Raw genomic sequence first — 12,470 nt, forward strand, 5'->3', positions numbered from 1 at the left:
CAGTGAGAAATCAGAGAAGAAAATGGGCATTTGTAGTGTAGAGAAGGAGACAGATGAGAGTCATCCTTTCTGAAGAGCTATCAGCAAAAGGCATAGCAGACCTTTGTGCCTAGGAGTGATGGCGTGGGTGGACAGAGGTAGGGACATAGGAACTAGAATTTTGTAGCAAGTTACAACTGTCTTGGGATGGAGTATATGACCTGGGAGCTTTCCCTTACTGAAAGTATTCAAGGTGAAGTGAAACTGTAAAACTACACTGTCAAAAATGGTGCATAGAGGAGACTCGATTGTTTGAATGACATTCCAGTAAAATTATACACAAGTCCTTCCCATCTGTGATGATAGTGATTTTGATGGCCCCTTAAGTGCATATCAAGTGACAGATGGTGGTAGCTAAGGCAGATTTCCAGAGTTGGGGTATTTCAGAGATGCACCAGTGTGACCTGTTCTGCTTACTCTGCTGAAGGTGCCAATAAAAATGGAGCTAATTAGAGAGCAACATAAAGCTGTGCTTAAAGACAAATGCATATATTAGAGCAAAGATCAGTGACCTTGGTTTTAACACTATCATTTTATTTTAAAAAAATCATTTTACTATTTTTTTTGTGTGTGTGTGTGTGCGTGTGCGTGTGTGTGTACACGTACAATTTCCACAGCATGCATATGGTGGTCAGAGGACAACTTGTGGGAGTCCATTCTTGCCTTCCACTATTTGGGTGTTGAATAATCCAATCAGGTCATCAGGCTTGGGAGAAGTGCCTTTAACCACTGAGCGATCCCACTGGCTCAGGAGCACCATTTTCTTGATTATGGATATGAATTCTTCTTTCCTGGGTTCTTTGATAGACCACATTTTGTCAGGGCTTGCATTGCCACAGCTTTAGTACATGACTTCCTTCTCCAGCTCATCCTTGGCACAGTTGAAAGCTAACTGTGTACATCTAACCCACTTATTACTCTTAGGCTGTCCTATCTCTGTACCTTTCAGAGAGTAGGGCTGCATCATATTTTCCCAGAAAACACCTGTAATCTGCAGAGTTCTCTCCCCTGCCTCCAAGCTTCTCTATTGGTTCCTGTCTTCCCAGTAGAGTGTCATGGCTTCTCTTGCTGCTGCCTCCGTCTCAGGGAGAATAGCTGGACTGTTAGTTTTCCTGATCTGGCTAGTGAAAGATATGCAACAACTGCTTGTTGAACTGGATTGGATTGAGCATAACACAATCTATTGTACCAAGTGTAATATTGTTGGTAGATCAAAACTGTCATCCATGGAAAGGATGCCATAATAAGGCATGAAACACTGGATTCTGGGTCAGCAGATGCCACAGAGTGGGCTCACTGCACAAAGTGGTGTTTTAGATGAATCCAAAGAAAAGAGCTGGTGGGGAGGATGTGGATGGGTAGAGAGACTATCTTAGACAATGTCCTATTGCTATAAGAGACATGATAACCATGGCAATTCGTATTTTAAAAGCACTTAATTGGGACTTGTTTACAGTTTCGAAGGTTTAGTCCATTATCATCATGGCAGGAAGCATGATGGCACACAGGCAGACATGGTGCTGGAAAAGTAGCTGAGACTTCCACATTTGGAAGCCTCAGCTACTAAAAGCCCAACATCAGTGACATACTTCCTCCAACAAGGTCACACCTCCTAATCCTTTCAAATAGTGCCACTCCCTAAACATTTAAAAAATGAATCTGTAGGGACCATTCTTATTCAAACCACCACAGAGACCCAAGAAAAGCAACTCAAATGGCTAAAGAGGAAGATATTTAAGCTTGTCACCACCATCATCAATCAGAAGCTATCAATTTGCTCACAAATGACTAGATATTCATTTGTGTTCCAAAACATAGGTCAGGGAAAAGTGAGTTGTAGACATATTAGGGCATTGCTGATGATATGTATTGACTTATCATTGGCTGTTTGGCTGGCAAGTGCTTGGTTGCTAAGATAACAGTATAAGCTACTTTCTTCCCAGAAGTCCACACCTTTCTGCCCCAAACAAGGGCATTATAAGGAGTTGAGTTGACTCCAACTAGGATTCCCGACCCTACACATTCCTTTTTGTTCCCTTTATCCTCACTGCTTTTTTTTGTGGGGTGGACTGCTTAATATAGCATGCACATATTCTCTCAAAGCTTCCATGAGTCTGAAATGTGGGAACAGCCTAGCTATTCTGTACTCAGGAGCTCAGAGAGTGCCAAGCTGGGTACCCATTTGGACTGTGAGTATCTCTGAGGCTTGAACTTTGCCTCTATTATTTTCTTCCTTCTTTCCACAGATATTTATATAACACATTTCTATATTCCAGACATTGTAGTTCTGATAGAGAGAACACTCTAAATTTGTAATATAGTAGGGAAATAGGCATTAAACAAGTAACTGCTGGGAATACATATTTCAAACATGTGGGAGTTCTTTAACCACAACAAGCACTAAGTGGGGTAGAAGCAGAATGGTGCTAAGCCTTGGCCTTGCTTGGGTAGTTCCAGCATACACCCATTGTCCTTGAGTGTACTCTTAAAAACATTCTGATTTGGATGACAAATTAGACATTCTTTCTTGTTAAAAGCCATTATAATGAAGGTACCTAGTACAGTACTGATGTGTGTCATCTAGTACAGTACTGATATGTGGCAGATTCAGATTCACAGTTTGAATAAGATTTACAGGCATCTTTGTGTCCAGTTGCAAAGATTGCAGAGCCCAGAGGTATATGCCCTAACACCATGAAATGTATTTCCGCTCCTAACATTCAGTGTCCTATACGTGTATACATATACATAATGGCTTGCTTCCAAGCTGCTGAACTATACAAACTATCAGAAAGCTCCCATTTTCTTCTCCTCTCTCCTCTCCTTTTCCCTCTCCTCCCCTCATCTCCCCTCCTCTTTCCTCCCCTTTCCTCTTCCCTTCTCTCTCACTCCCCCACCTCCCTCCCTCCCTTCCTCCCTCCCTTCCTTCCTTCCTTCCTTCCTTCCTTCCTTCCTTCCTTCCTTCCTTCCTTCCTCTCCTGGCATAGTCTTGCTGTGTAGCCCAGGTTGATCTCAAACTTAAAATCCTCCTGCCCCAACCTCCTGAGAGATGGGATGCAAAGGTGTGTGTACTCTACTCAGCCAGACTTGGATCTAAGCCACCCTCCATCCGTTTCTGGTGACCTCTGCACAGAGAATCAGAAGAACCATCTGAGATCTGAGTATCACTCCTACTCCACTACTGTGTGGATGACTGTCATTTGCCTGACATTCCTGCTGATGGAGATGCCCCAGTGCAGCCCCATGGAGAAAGGCTTCACAGACAGTCATTCTAAGTACATTTTATGGAGGCAGAGAGAGGGTGTGAAAGCCCAGCCTAGGAGGAAACACTGGATGATGCAGGAAAAGACACCCAGGGAAGGGAAAGCTTCCTAGGTGGAAAACTCCAGTGTCTGCATCTGCCTGGATTGGGAGACAGACTCAGTAGACTGAACTGGGAGTAGACAGAAGGACAAAGGGACAGCTATATGATTTAGGGAGCAATGTGGGCTTTATTTTCACTGGGTTTAAGCAGGTGAGTGACAGGATCAAGTTTGTGTTTTAGAAGAACCCCTCTGGCATGGGTGTCTTTTAAGAGTCCAGCCTAAGGGTTGGGAGAATGACCTGTTAGCCTGCTGCTAGTAGGAGGAGGGAAGAGAGGAGGGAAGGATGAGATACATTAGGGAGGGAAACAAAAGGACTGCTGATTGTGGTCAATGGGAGAAGGAGTTTGCAGGATGCCAGTGGTTTGGCTTGGGCCACACTGTGGATGTGCTACCCTTCCTGAGAATGCCAGGGAAATTAACATGCACAGGAGACGTAACAGGTGACACAGAACATTAGATGTGCTCTGTTTTAAGTTAAGTAGGAATAAAATGTACAATCTGCACTTTGAGTCACTGGAAGGAGCCATTCCATGTCCTCAGTGGACAATGACAGCCTACTGTCCTCGTGTTAGTGGTGGCATTTGCTTCAAAGGCTGCTCTCCTAGCTCCAGGCTCCCTCAACCCTTCACCCCAATGAGGACGTTTGATATTAAATTATGCTCTTGAAAAAGGTGTGTTTAACCCAGAGCACTACACTGAGCTGAGATACAAAGTGTTTCATGTTCCACATCCGTTATAGCTCCCTCTGCACAGGGTGACTCTTGTTTACCAGCTGTGATCGATTGTTCCCTGAGGGCAGAGTCTGGCTAATTTTTCAGGGTCCCTGGTGTTCAGCAGAGCTCTGACTGTGAGTGAGCAGGTGCTGAGCATAAGTGTTGAGCAAGTGACAGAGTAAGCCTAGGTCCCCTGTGCCTTGGCTTTAGATTTCTCTGAAGAAGAGTGTTGGTGTGCAAACCCTCCTCTCCCAAAGCTACCTTCTATCACCATTACTGTGCTCTCTGACTGAGAAATTGATCTGGTGACACAAACCCTCTCCTGAGTTCACCTGCAGCCTGCTGAGATCATCCCAACCCCCAAGGGACAGAAGCAGAGATGATGTCACCCAGTGCCTTTCCTAGAATACACAGGTTTCACATCATCTTTGGTGACTCACTCCACCCTTAGACTCTGCCTACTCTGTCTTACATAACCACTGTTGAGATTTGATGCCTCTGACCACCAAAGACTCTCCTTGGCTTCAGTCCCCAACTTGCCCCTACCAACTGACCCAACTTGTTCAGGGGCATCACTTAGGCATTTTTGGTAGGTACCTTTAGTGGGGTGAAGACCAGGGGAACCAATTTCGGTCTTTCCTTCCATTTTGATTTTAAGCTTTGTCCCCTTCCATACATAGTAAGTAGCAGTAGAAATGACATCCCCATTTGGGCAAGAGCTCACTCCCTCACCAGGAGAGTTTCACATTATTATAGTACACACCAGAATATGAAAATGACTATCACATAATTAGCCACTCTCACACAAAGCCTTCTTCTGATATCTACGTCCAGTTATGACCTTAAGACCAGATGTGAGCTGATCTGTAGGTGAACTTCCAAGGACCATCCACCTGCAGCTCTGCTCACATTTAAAGTCTACCTATGAGGTACATCCTGATTAGCATTTTTATTTAATGATGCTAAATCAAAAAGGCATCACTTTCTCTACAAAACATAATACATATTTCTCAGTGTTAGCGTAAGCAAGACCTCTGGGTAAACTCTAGGGTATAGAAATTGACGGGTGAGTTGCAGGGGAGAGCTCCAGACCAGTGCCTTAGACCAAAATACTAAGGAGGGTGTGCTATAAGAAACAAACTACAGTACTTTAGAAACCTGGGGCTGGGGAGACTGTCCCAAGTGGGCCTGGAGGTGGGTGGTATCGAAGGAACTTTGAACAATCTACATGCAGACAGAGCTTTAAGAGTAGGTAATACTTCATGAGGTGACTGTAAATTTGGAGAGGAAAGAGATTTCAGGAAAAGGAGAGCAGGCATTCTAGGAGAGCACAACAATAGAATGGGGGTGGGAGACCTGGCTGTTGGAGCTAGCCTGTAGGATTTATCATGAGCCTCTCTGCAGGAGTAGGTGAGGAAGCTCATGTGTGAGTTTGCACATCAAGCCGAGGAATTAAAATTGAAGCAGTCATCAGACATTACTTTAAATAGATTTTAGTTGAATTAAATATCGTGGCTGTAAAAGAAAAGTTAAAAGTAATAGAATAAAACATAACCTGTCAGGAATATTCCAGCGTATGCCCCCCTCAATCCTGAGAAGTAGAACAGTCAAGGGAGAGCCAAAAAGCTGGTGAAGCAAGAAAGAAATCAAAGAGGAATATTTCCAGCCATTCAGTTCCTCACTTAAGAAACCACAGAGTCTCATTCTAAAAGTGAAATCCAACTAGGTCTCTCTCCCTTGCTTTAGAACCTCTCAATGACTCCCTATACCTACCACAGAAAAGCCAGCATCCCCTGACATCCCCTGTTCAAGGCCATGCCTGCTCTGTTCATTTTCTGTGCCCCCAGGACCTAGCACAGAACCTGGTACTGCAGAGAATGTTCTAGTGAATGATGAATGAACCCATGAATAAAGAATAGGTGTTTCGGCAAACTACTGAGGCTACAGTATGCAGAGTGGATCAAAAGAGCCCAGGCCACGAAGGTAGAAAACAGCCCAACGTAGCACTGTTGCAACAGTGGGGGTGAAGGACATCCAGATCTGCTTTCGGGGAACCAAGGAAGCTATTGATCACTCCAAGATCAGGCTGAGGGAAGGGAATGGGTTACCTTCAGCCCTCTCCATCATCCCAAAGTCACTCCAAACCTAAGGGCTGATTTTTTTTTCCAGTGGTTTCTACACTCCAAGGTGATTTTTCCTTTTCCTGGAAAAGAAAAGCCCCCTCAGCCACTGCTGGCGTTGCTATAACAACTTGGCTGCAGCTCTTTACACAGATCCATTTCCTTAAATCATTTAAGGAAAATTAGCTGCCATAACAACATGGAGCAGCTTTGAAAATAGAGCAACACAGGGCTGGGTGGCTTCTCCTCCATCCTGCGCCTTCTGGAGTCTTCCAGATAAGCTGCTCTCTTTCTGTCAAATAAATAAATAAATTATAACACATTTACTTGACAAACGAAGAAGTTGGTGACATGGTCAAATAACAAACATAGGACTGTCACCCATTCACACCTGCCCATTGAGTACTCAAAAATAGATACAAATACCATAAAGAAACATGTAGGAAAATGGATACATGTTTCCATTATACATAAAATGGGAAACACATATAAAAAATATGCATGGTAAATACCAACTGACACATAGGCAAGTGTAGGGGTGTAGATGATTACACAAAGGATTTGAGTGCCAACACAGTGGCAGTCTCTGCTGCATCACTCACTTAAAATGCAAAGACAAAGTTTATGGTTCTTATGAACTGTTTTTAAGGTGAGAAAGGTTCTAGGTCAGCACCTCCTCCTCCTGGGATGCCTGTATGTTCATTGCTGCCAGGCTGCTTAGTGCCTGGTCTGGGAGGAGGACAAACATATCTTAGAGATGGGGGATGATCTCATTCCCATCCCTACTTATAGGCCAAGTAGAACAGGAAGAGCCATGTCATTTTGAATGCAACAATTCTTTGTTCCACATGGCAACTTTTACCGCTCTGTGGAAAAAGGCAACACCACAGCCATGGAAGACCATATCCTTGAGACATTTGAGCCTTACTGGGTCCTCAGGACATCTGGAAGCTGAACAGTGGGTCTCCACACCTTTGTTCCAGATCCATGTCCATGTCCAGATCCATGACGATATTACCCTAGTGTACCTGCAGAACAGCTGAAACTCTGTGGGGTCTTACTGTGTAGCTAAACTACTCATTTTCTTGGAACTCTCAGGCAAGTGACCCCTCAAATCCAGGCCTTTAACTCCCATCTATATACCATGTGGGTCAAAGAATGATCTCCAAGGGATCATTCCAGTTATACAACCAATGTCGGTTTGGACTTACCTATTGACTACACTGCACAATCCACTCACTGAGACAGAATTTCTTCAAACCTCAGAAGTCCTGGCTGCCACCTGAGATGGACTACCTAATAAATGTCTAGAAAAGTGTTTAGCAAGAAGCTCTAGACTTAGCTTCTGAAGCTGCAGTGTGTCCCTGTGCTAGCAGGAACGAATGACTCCTGGCCTACCTGCCTCACCAGTAATGCAACAAGCCTCTGATGTGTTGATCATAGAGAATTTTCTAAGGAAGAGGGATTACTGTCCTGGGCCAGAATGGAAAGGAATGTCCAGAATGTGACCACCTGCTAGAGCTTTCATAACCGGACAATTCAGTGTGTCCGCAATACCATCATAAGTCACACTTAGATATATTCAAGTATTTTCCCACTCCTTTCAACATGGCCCAGGAAATCAGTAAATAACTATGGAGGGGAAGGTTCAATATGGTAGTAAAAACTTGAAATAAACAAAATGTTGTTCAGGGGATCTAAGAACAGAGGACTGTGATTCATGAAAGTTTTATAGTTTGGGATAGTTTATGAAAGTTTAAGGAATTTGAAAAGAAACTATCATTTTTTTTTGTAAAGGCAACTTCTCCTACCTATAATAAAATTGAGTCCGCTATTTGTTTGTTTTTAATAAAGTAGATTCTAACTTTGGCTCTTTGGCAGAAAGCAAGGTGGAAAGATAACTCTCCTCCTTCAGAACAATATTCTTGTGGAACTGGTGGCCTCTGCAACATCTTTCAGCCTGAATGGCCCAAGGTGCCTCATATCAACACAACTGATTGCATACATATTACTCAATTTCGTGGGAAACAACAGGGTTTTCAGAGGGTTCTTTTTGAGTCAGGTCCATCTAACTCTTTATGCCTTGATTCTCAGGAAACAGAATGTCTCTTGCCATCACCTGTCCTTTTGTTAGGGCTAGTCACTGTGCATATAAACCTTTATTAGCAGCATACAGGAAATGGGGCCATTATTTTATGCTTTTAGCTGAGCACTTTTCTCCCAGTCCCCACAGCTCTAGCTCCTGCATCCAGTCATAAACTGTGATCTCTTTGAAGGCCTGGACTTTGCCTTAATCATTTCTGTGTCCCTGACATTCAGTATAAAATGCAGGCCTTCAGTGAATGTGGAGAGAGGGGTAAGGAAAAGGCCATTAGAAAAGGAGAAATCCTCTCATTAAAACCTGAATTGTGGCTGGGCGGTGGTGGCTCACACCTTTAATCCCAGCACTTGGGAGGCAGAGGCAGGTGGATCTCTGTGAGTTCAAGGCCAGCCTGTTCTACAGAGTGAGTTTTAGGATAGCCAGGGCTGTTACACAGAGAAACCCTGTCTCAAAAAGAAAAAAATATATAAAACCTGGATGGTAACATGAATGGGGTTCTACAGGATGGATCGGGAGCTACCATGGTAGCTCAGTGGGTAAAAGCACTTGACACAAGCATGAGACCCGAGTTCCAATCTCCAGGATCCATGTAAAACCATGAGCACTTGCATGTGTCTATAGATCTAATGCTACTATGGCAAGATGGGAGACAGAGACAAGAAAATGTCTGGAAGCACCCAGGCAGAGTCAGCAGCAAAGCAAGAGACCTCGTCTCAAAACAAGGTGGAAGGCGAGGACCAACACCCACTGTTAACTGACTTCCACATGTATATGTGTGTGCGCACACATGTGCGCATACACACACACACACACACACACACACACACACACACAGCATGCGGGGGGGATTATTAAAAAATGGATAGACCTTTGATGAGTGGTAAGGAAGAAGAATCTTCTACACAAGGCTGCAAAAGTGGCTCAGTGGTTAAGAGCACTGGCTGCTCTTCAAAAGAACCCAGATTTGATTCCCAGCACCTACCTGGTGGCTCACAATCATCTGTAATTCCAGTTCCATAGGATCCAACACCCTCTGCTGGCCTCTGTCATACCAGGCACACACAGTACACAGCTATAAATGCAAACAAAGCACCCCCCCACACACACACAAAATAAGTCTTTAAAAAAATCTAAGCAAGAGACATTCTCCAAACCCTCCAGAACCCACCTCCAAGCCCATCTTTTCCCGTTTCTCTAGACCTTCCTCACACAGCAAGACCCTACACTTTGCTTTTCTGTAAATATTAATAACTCTGCTTTTTTTTATACCTATTGGTTTATTCCACAAATATTGACAGAGGTATTCCTTGGGCATGGTGTCTCAGTCTGAGCTCCTCTGGCCCAGGGGCTCCATGTTCTCAGCCACATTGCAAATCCCTCCAGCACAAGACTTGCCTTCTCATCCTTGTTACCTTGAACATGACCAGGTGGCCTAAGGAGCCCCTGAGAAGCCAGTCCCCTGTGAGTTGTTTGAGTACTACATGCTCCCGACAGAGCTGGGCACACTCTTGCTCAAAGTACACATCATGCTGCACTTAAGGGACAGTTGTCTGTCTCCTTTAGACTGTGAACCTTTAAGAGAAGTTGAGTCTTTTAAATCTTCTTTCCGAATTTCCTAGCACAGTTCACCACCCCCATAGACTACAAATGAAGGCTTGGAAAAAGAAATCCTGACAAAATCTCCCTCATCCCACCTGTCAATTCCCAGCAAGACAGCACCAAGTCATCCCAGAAGAAACCACACAGTATTTCAAACATTTGTAATCCCCTCTCTCTGTGTAGTGTTTTTATGGATGTGTTGTCTTCTTTTTCTTGCTGATCCCTGTTATAAAGAACTCCTAAATATGGAGGGTTTTTTCTCACATACTTTTAATCTCAGCAATAGAGGCAGGCAGGGGCAAGCAGATCTCTGAGTTAGAGGCCAGCCTGGATTACAGAGCAAGTTCCAGGACAGCCGGGGCTACACCGAGAAACCCTGTCTTGAAAAACCAACAAATGAACAAACAAAAAAGATGTGAATTTTTTCTCACATTTCAATTTTAGAAATTCTGAAGCATTTGAATCCAGCAGTGTAGAACCCTCTCTTGAATTCATAAATGCTGAAGCTCTTCCCTTCACACCATCTGTTACCACTATCCATTCTTTATACCTTGGCTTCTCAGATAAACCAAGCTTTGGTCCCATTCTACCTGTATCACAGTCACTGATAAGCTAAACCACTATGAACGGAAAAGGGGATCTGGACATGGTCTGGCACCTCAGTTTATCTCCAAGCTTCTCATTTGCTTACGCCATCTATTTTCACCCCTCCCACACCCTTCCCCTTCTGTGCCCTTGTCTCAGCATGTGAGATCTGTGAATACAGCCTGCCACCCCATCAGGCACCAAGCTGAGGAAGCCTGTAAGAGAGGACAGGTTACGTTTTAGAATGTTTTGTGTTTAACATGTGTGGAACTTTTTGGAGTGTTATTTTTGGTTGTTGCTTTTGGGAGGCTCTGGAGCCCAGGATGAATTCATGCTGGTACATCAAATAGCATATTGCATTTCAGAAACTGGCCTTAGCCATGGGAAATCAAGTAAGCCGGATGCCTAATTACTCCATTATTTACTGTGGTGGAGAGAGCTGAATTCTGATGAAAAGACCAGACTAATCACAGCTTCCAGCAAGAACCGAACAGTTTAACCTTTTATCAGGAAATTACCCCTATCCTCCTAAAGTACTAATGCCCATTTCCCTAGCCCCACACCAGTCCCAAATGTCTGATTGTAAGGAGGCTTATCAGCCTGAACACAGCCTGAGCCTCTGGCCGATGAACCTCTACACTCTCCCATTCCTCAAGTCATTGAGGGGTTTCTGCTGTATTACGTCATGACTGGTAAAGAGTGTCGATAAAAGAGGAACTTCCTTGTACCTTCAAAGGCAAAAAGGCATTCATTCACCCATTTAGCAGACATTTCCAGAGCATAAGCACTGTACACTGCAGCACAAAGGCCAACTGAACCCAGTGCCTCCCTTACAAGATCTAGATGAGGGCAGCGGTCCTGGAGCTGTTTACAGAAAAACTTCCAGGAACCTGAGGAAACCTCTCACAGGACTCTTTATAACAGAGCAGTTGAATCATGTGGTTAAGGACTCAAGCTTAGGCCTTGGTCTGAACTGCAATTCAACACTCAAGGACTCAGCTATCCTGGGCAGGTCCCCTTAACTGTTTTAAGTTTCAGTGTCTTCCTTTTGGGGCAGGGGCGGTGCTTGTGAGGATTAAATTACTGAATTCCTGTGATTAGCTCAAAGCATCCTAAAAGGCACACCTAAAAAGAGGTGGATAAAGGAGTCTTTTGGCAATGAAATATGCAAACTTGTGGTTAACATGGTTAACAACACCATACAGGTCAACCAATGATCATGCACATGGTGGTGTGTTATGATGGACAAGGGCTCTGAGTGCCAATAGGAACAAAACATGGCTGAACCAGACTTAGGGTCATACAAGGCTTTCTGGGGGAACTGAGTGTAAAGAAACAGTCTAGTGTGAACAAGGATTTGCACAACAACATGGCAAGGGTTTCAAAGGATGAGTAGGAGTTGTTTAGTCAGCCTGAGAGGAGCATTGCCACAGAGCAAAGACTAGTAGGAAGAAATACTGGGAAATTTACAAGTTCAGCTGCTGGACTGGAGGAAGCATGGGAGGAAGGACAGAGGGCAAGACTAGGTTGAAGACAGAGACCGACCTGTCAGTGACAAAAAGCCCATGACCTACCTCAATGTGTTTGTACTTGATTTGGAAAGTCACAGAGAACCACCAGTCAATGAGTAAGAGGACAGAATTCAAAAAAGGGGGGAAGTTCCCCTGTGTTTCTGGAGCTTGAACTTATACTATTGGGTTGGTAGCTTTGCCCCAGCAATTGTTATACTTTATAAACAAAGAAACAATCTGAAGTGTGAATAAGAATCTATGAGAGAGAGAGAGAGAGAGAGAAAGCCATGGAATCAACATTCATAAACGGTGGGGAAAAACTGAGGAAAATATAAATGCCTAGCAGTAGGAAACTGATTAAATGAATCACAATGCATTCATATAATGGATGTTTATAATGAGATTATAATATTGAGAACTGCACATGCTGTAATTTT

The 12,470-nt window shown here is 43.9% G+C and overlaps 1 protein-coding gene across 8 annotated transcripts in view; it reads left to right on the forward strand.

Annotated features, from left to right (window-relative positions):
- Positions 1-12,470, forward strand: part of LOC131903881 (BEN domain-containing protein 5) — a 1,181,880-nt gene that overhangs the window by 1,078,788 nt on the left and 90,622 nt on the right. The window lies entirely within an intron of this gene.

Source organism: Peromyscus eremicus, chromosome 2 (assembly GCF_949786415.1).
Source record: "Peromyscus eremicus chromosome 2, PerEre_H2_v1, whole genome shotgun sequence".
NCBI lineage: Eukaryota > Metazoa > Chordata > Mammalia > Rodentia > Cricetidae > Peromyscus > Peromyscus eremicus.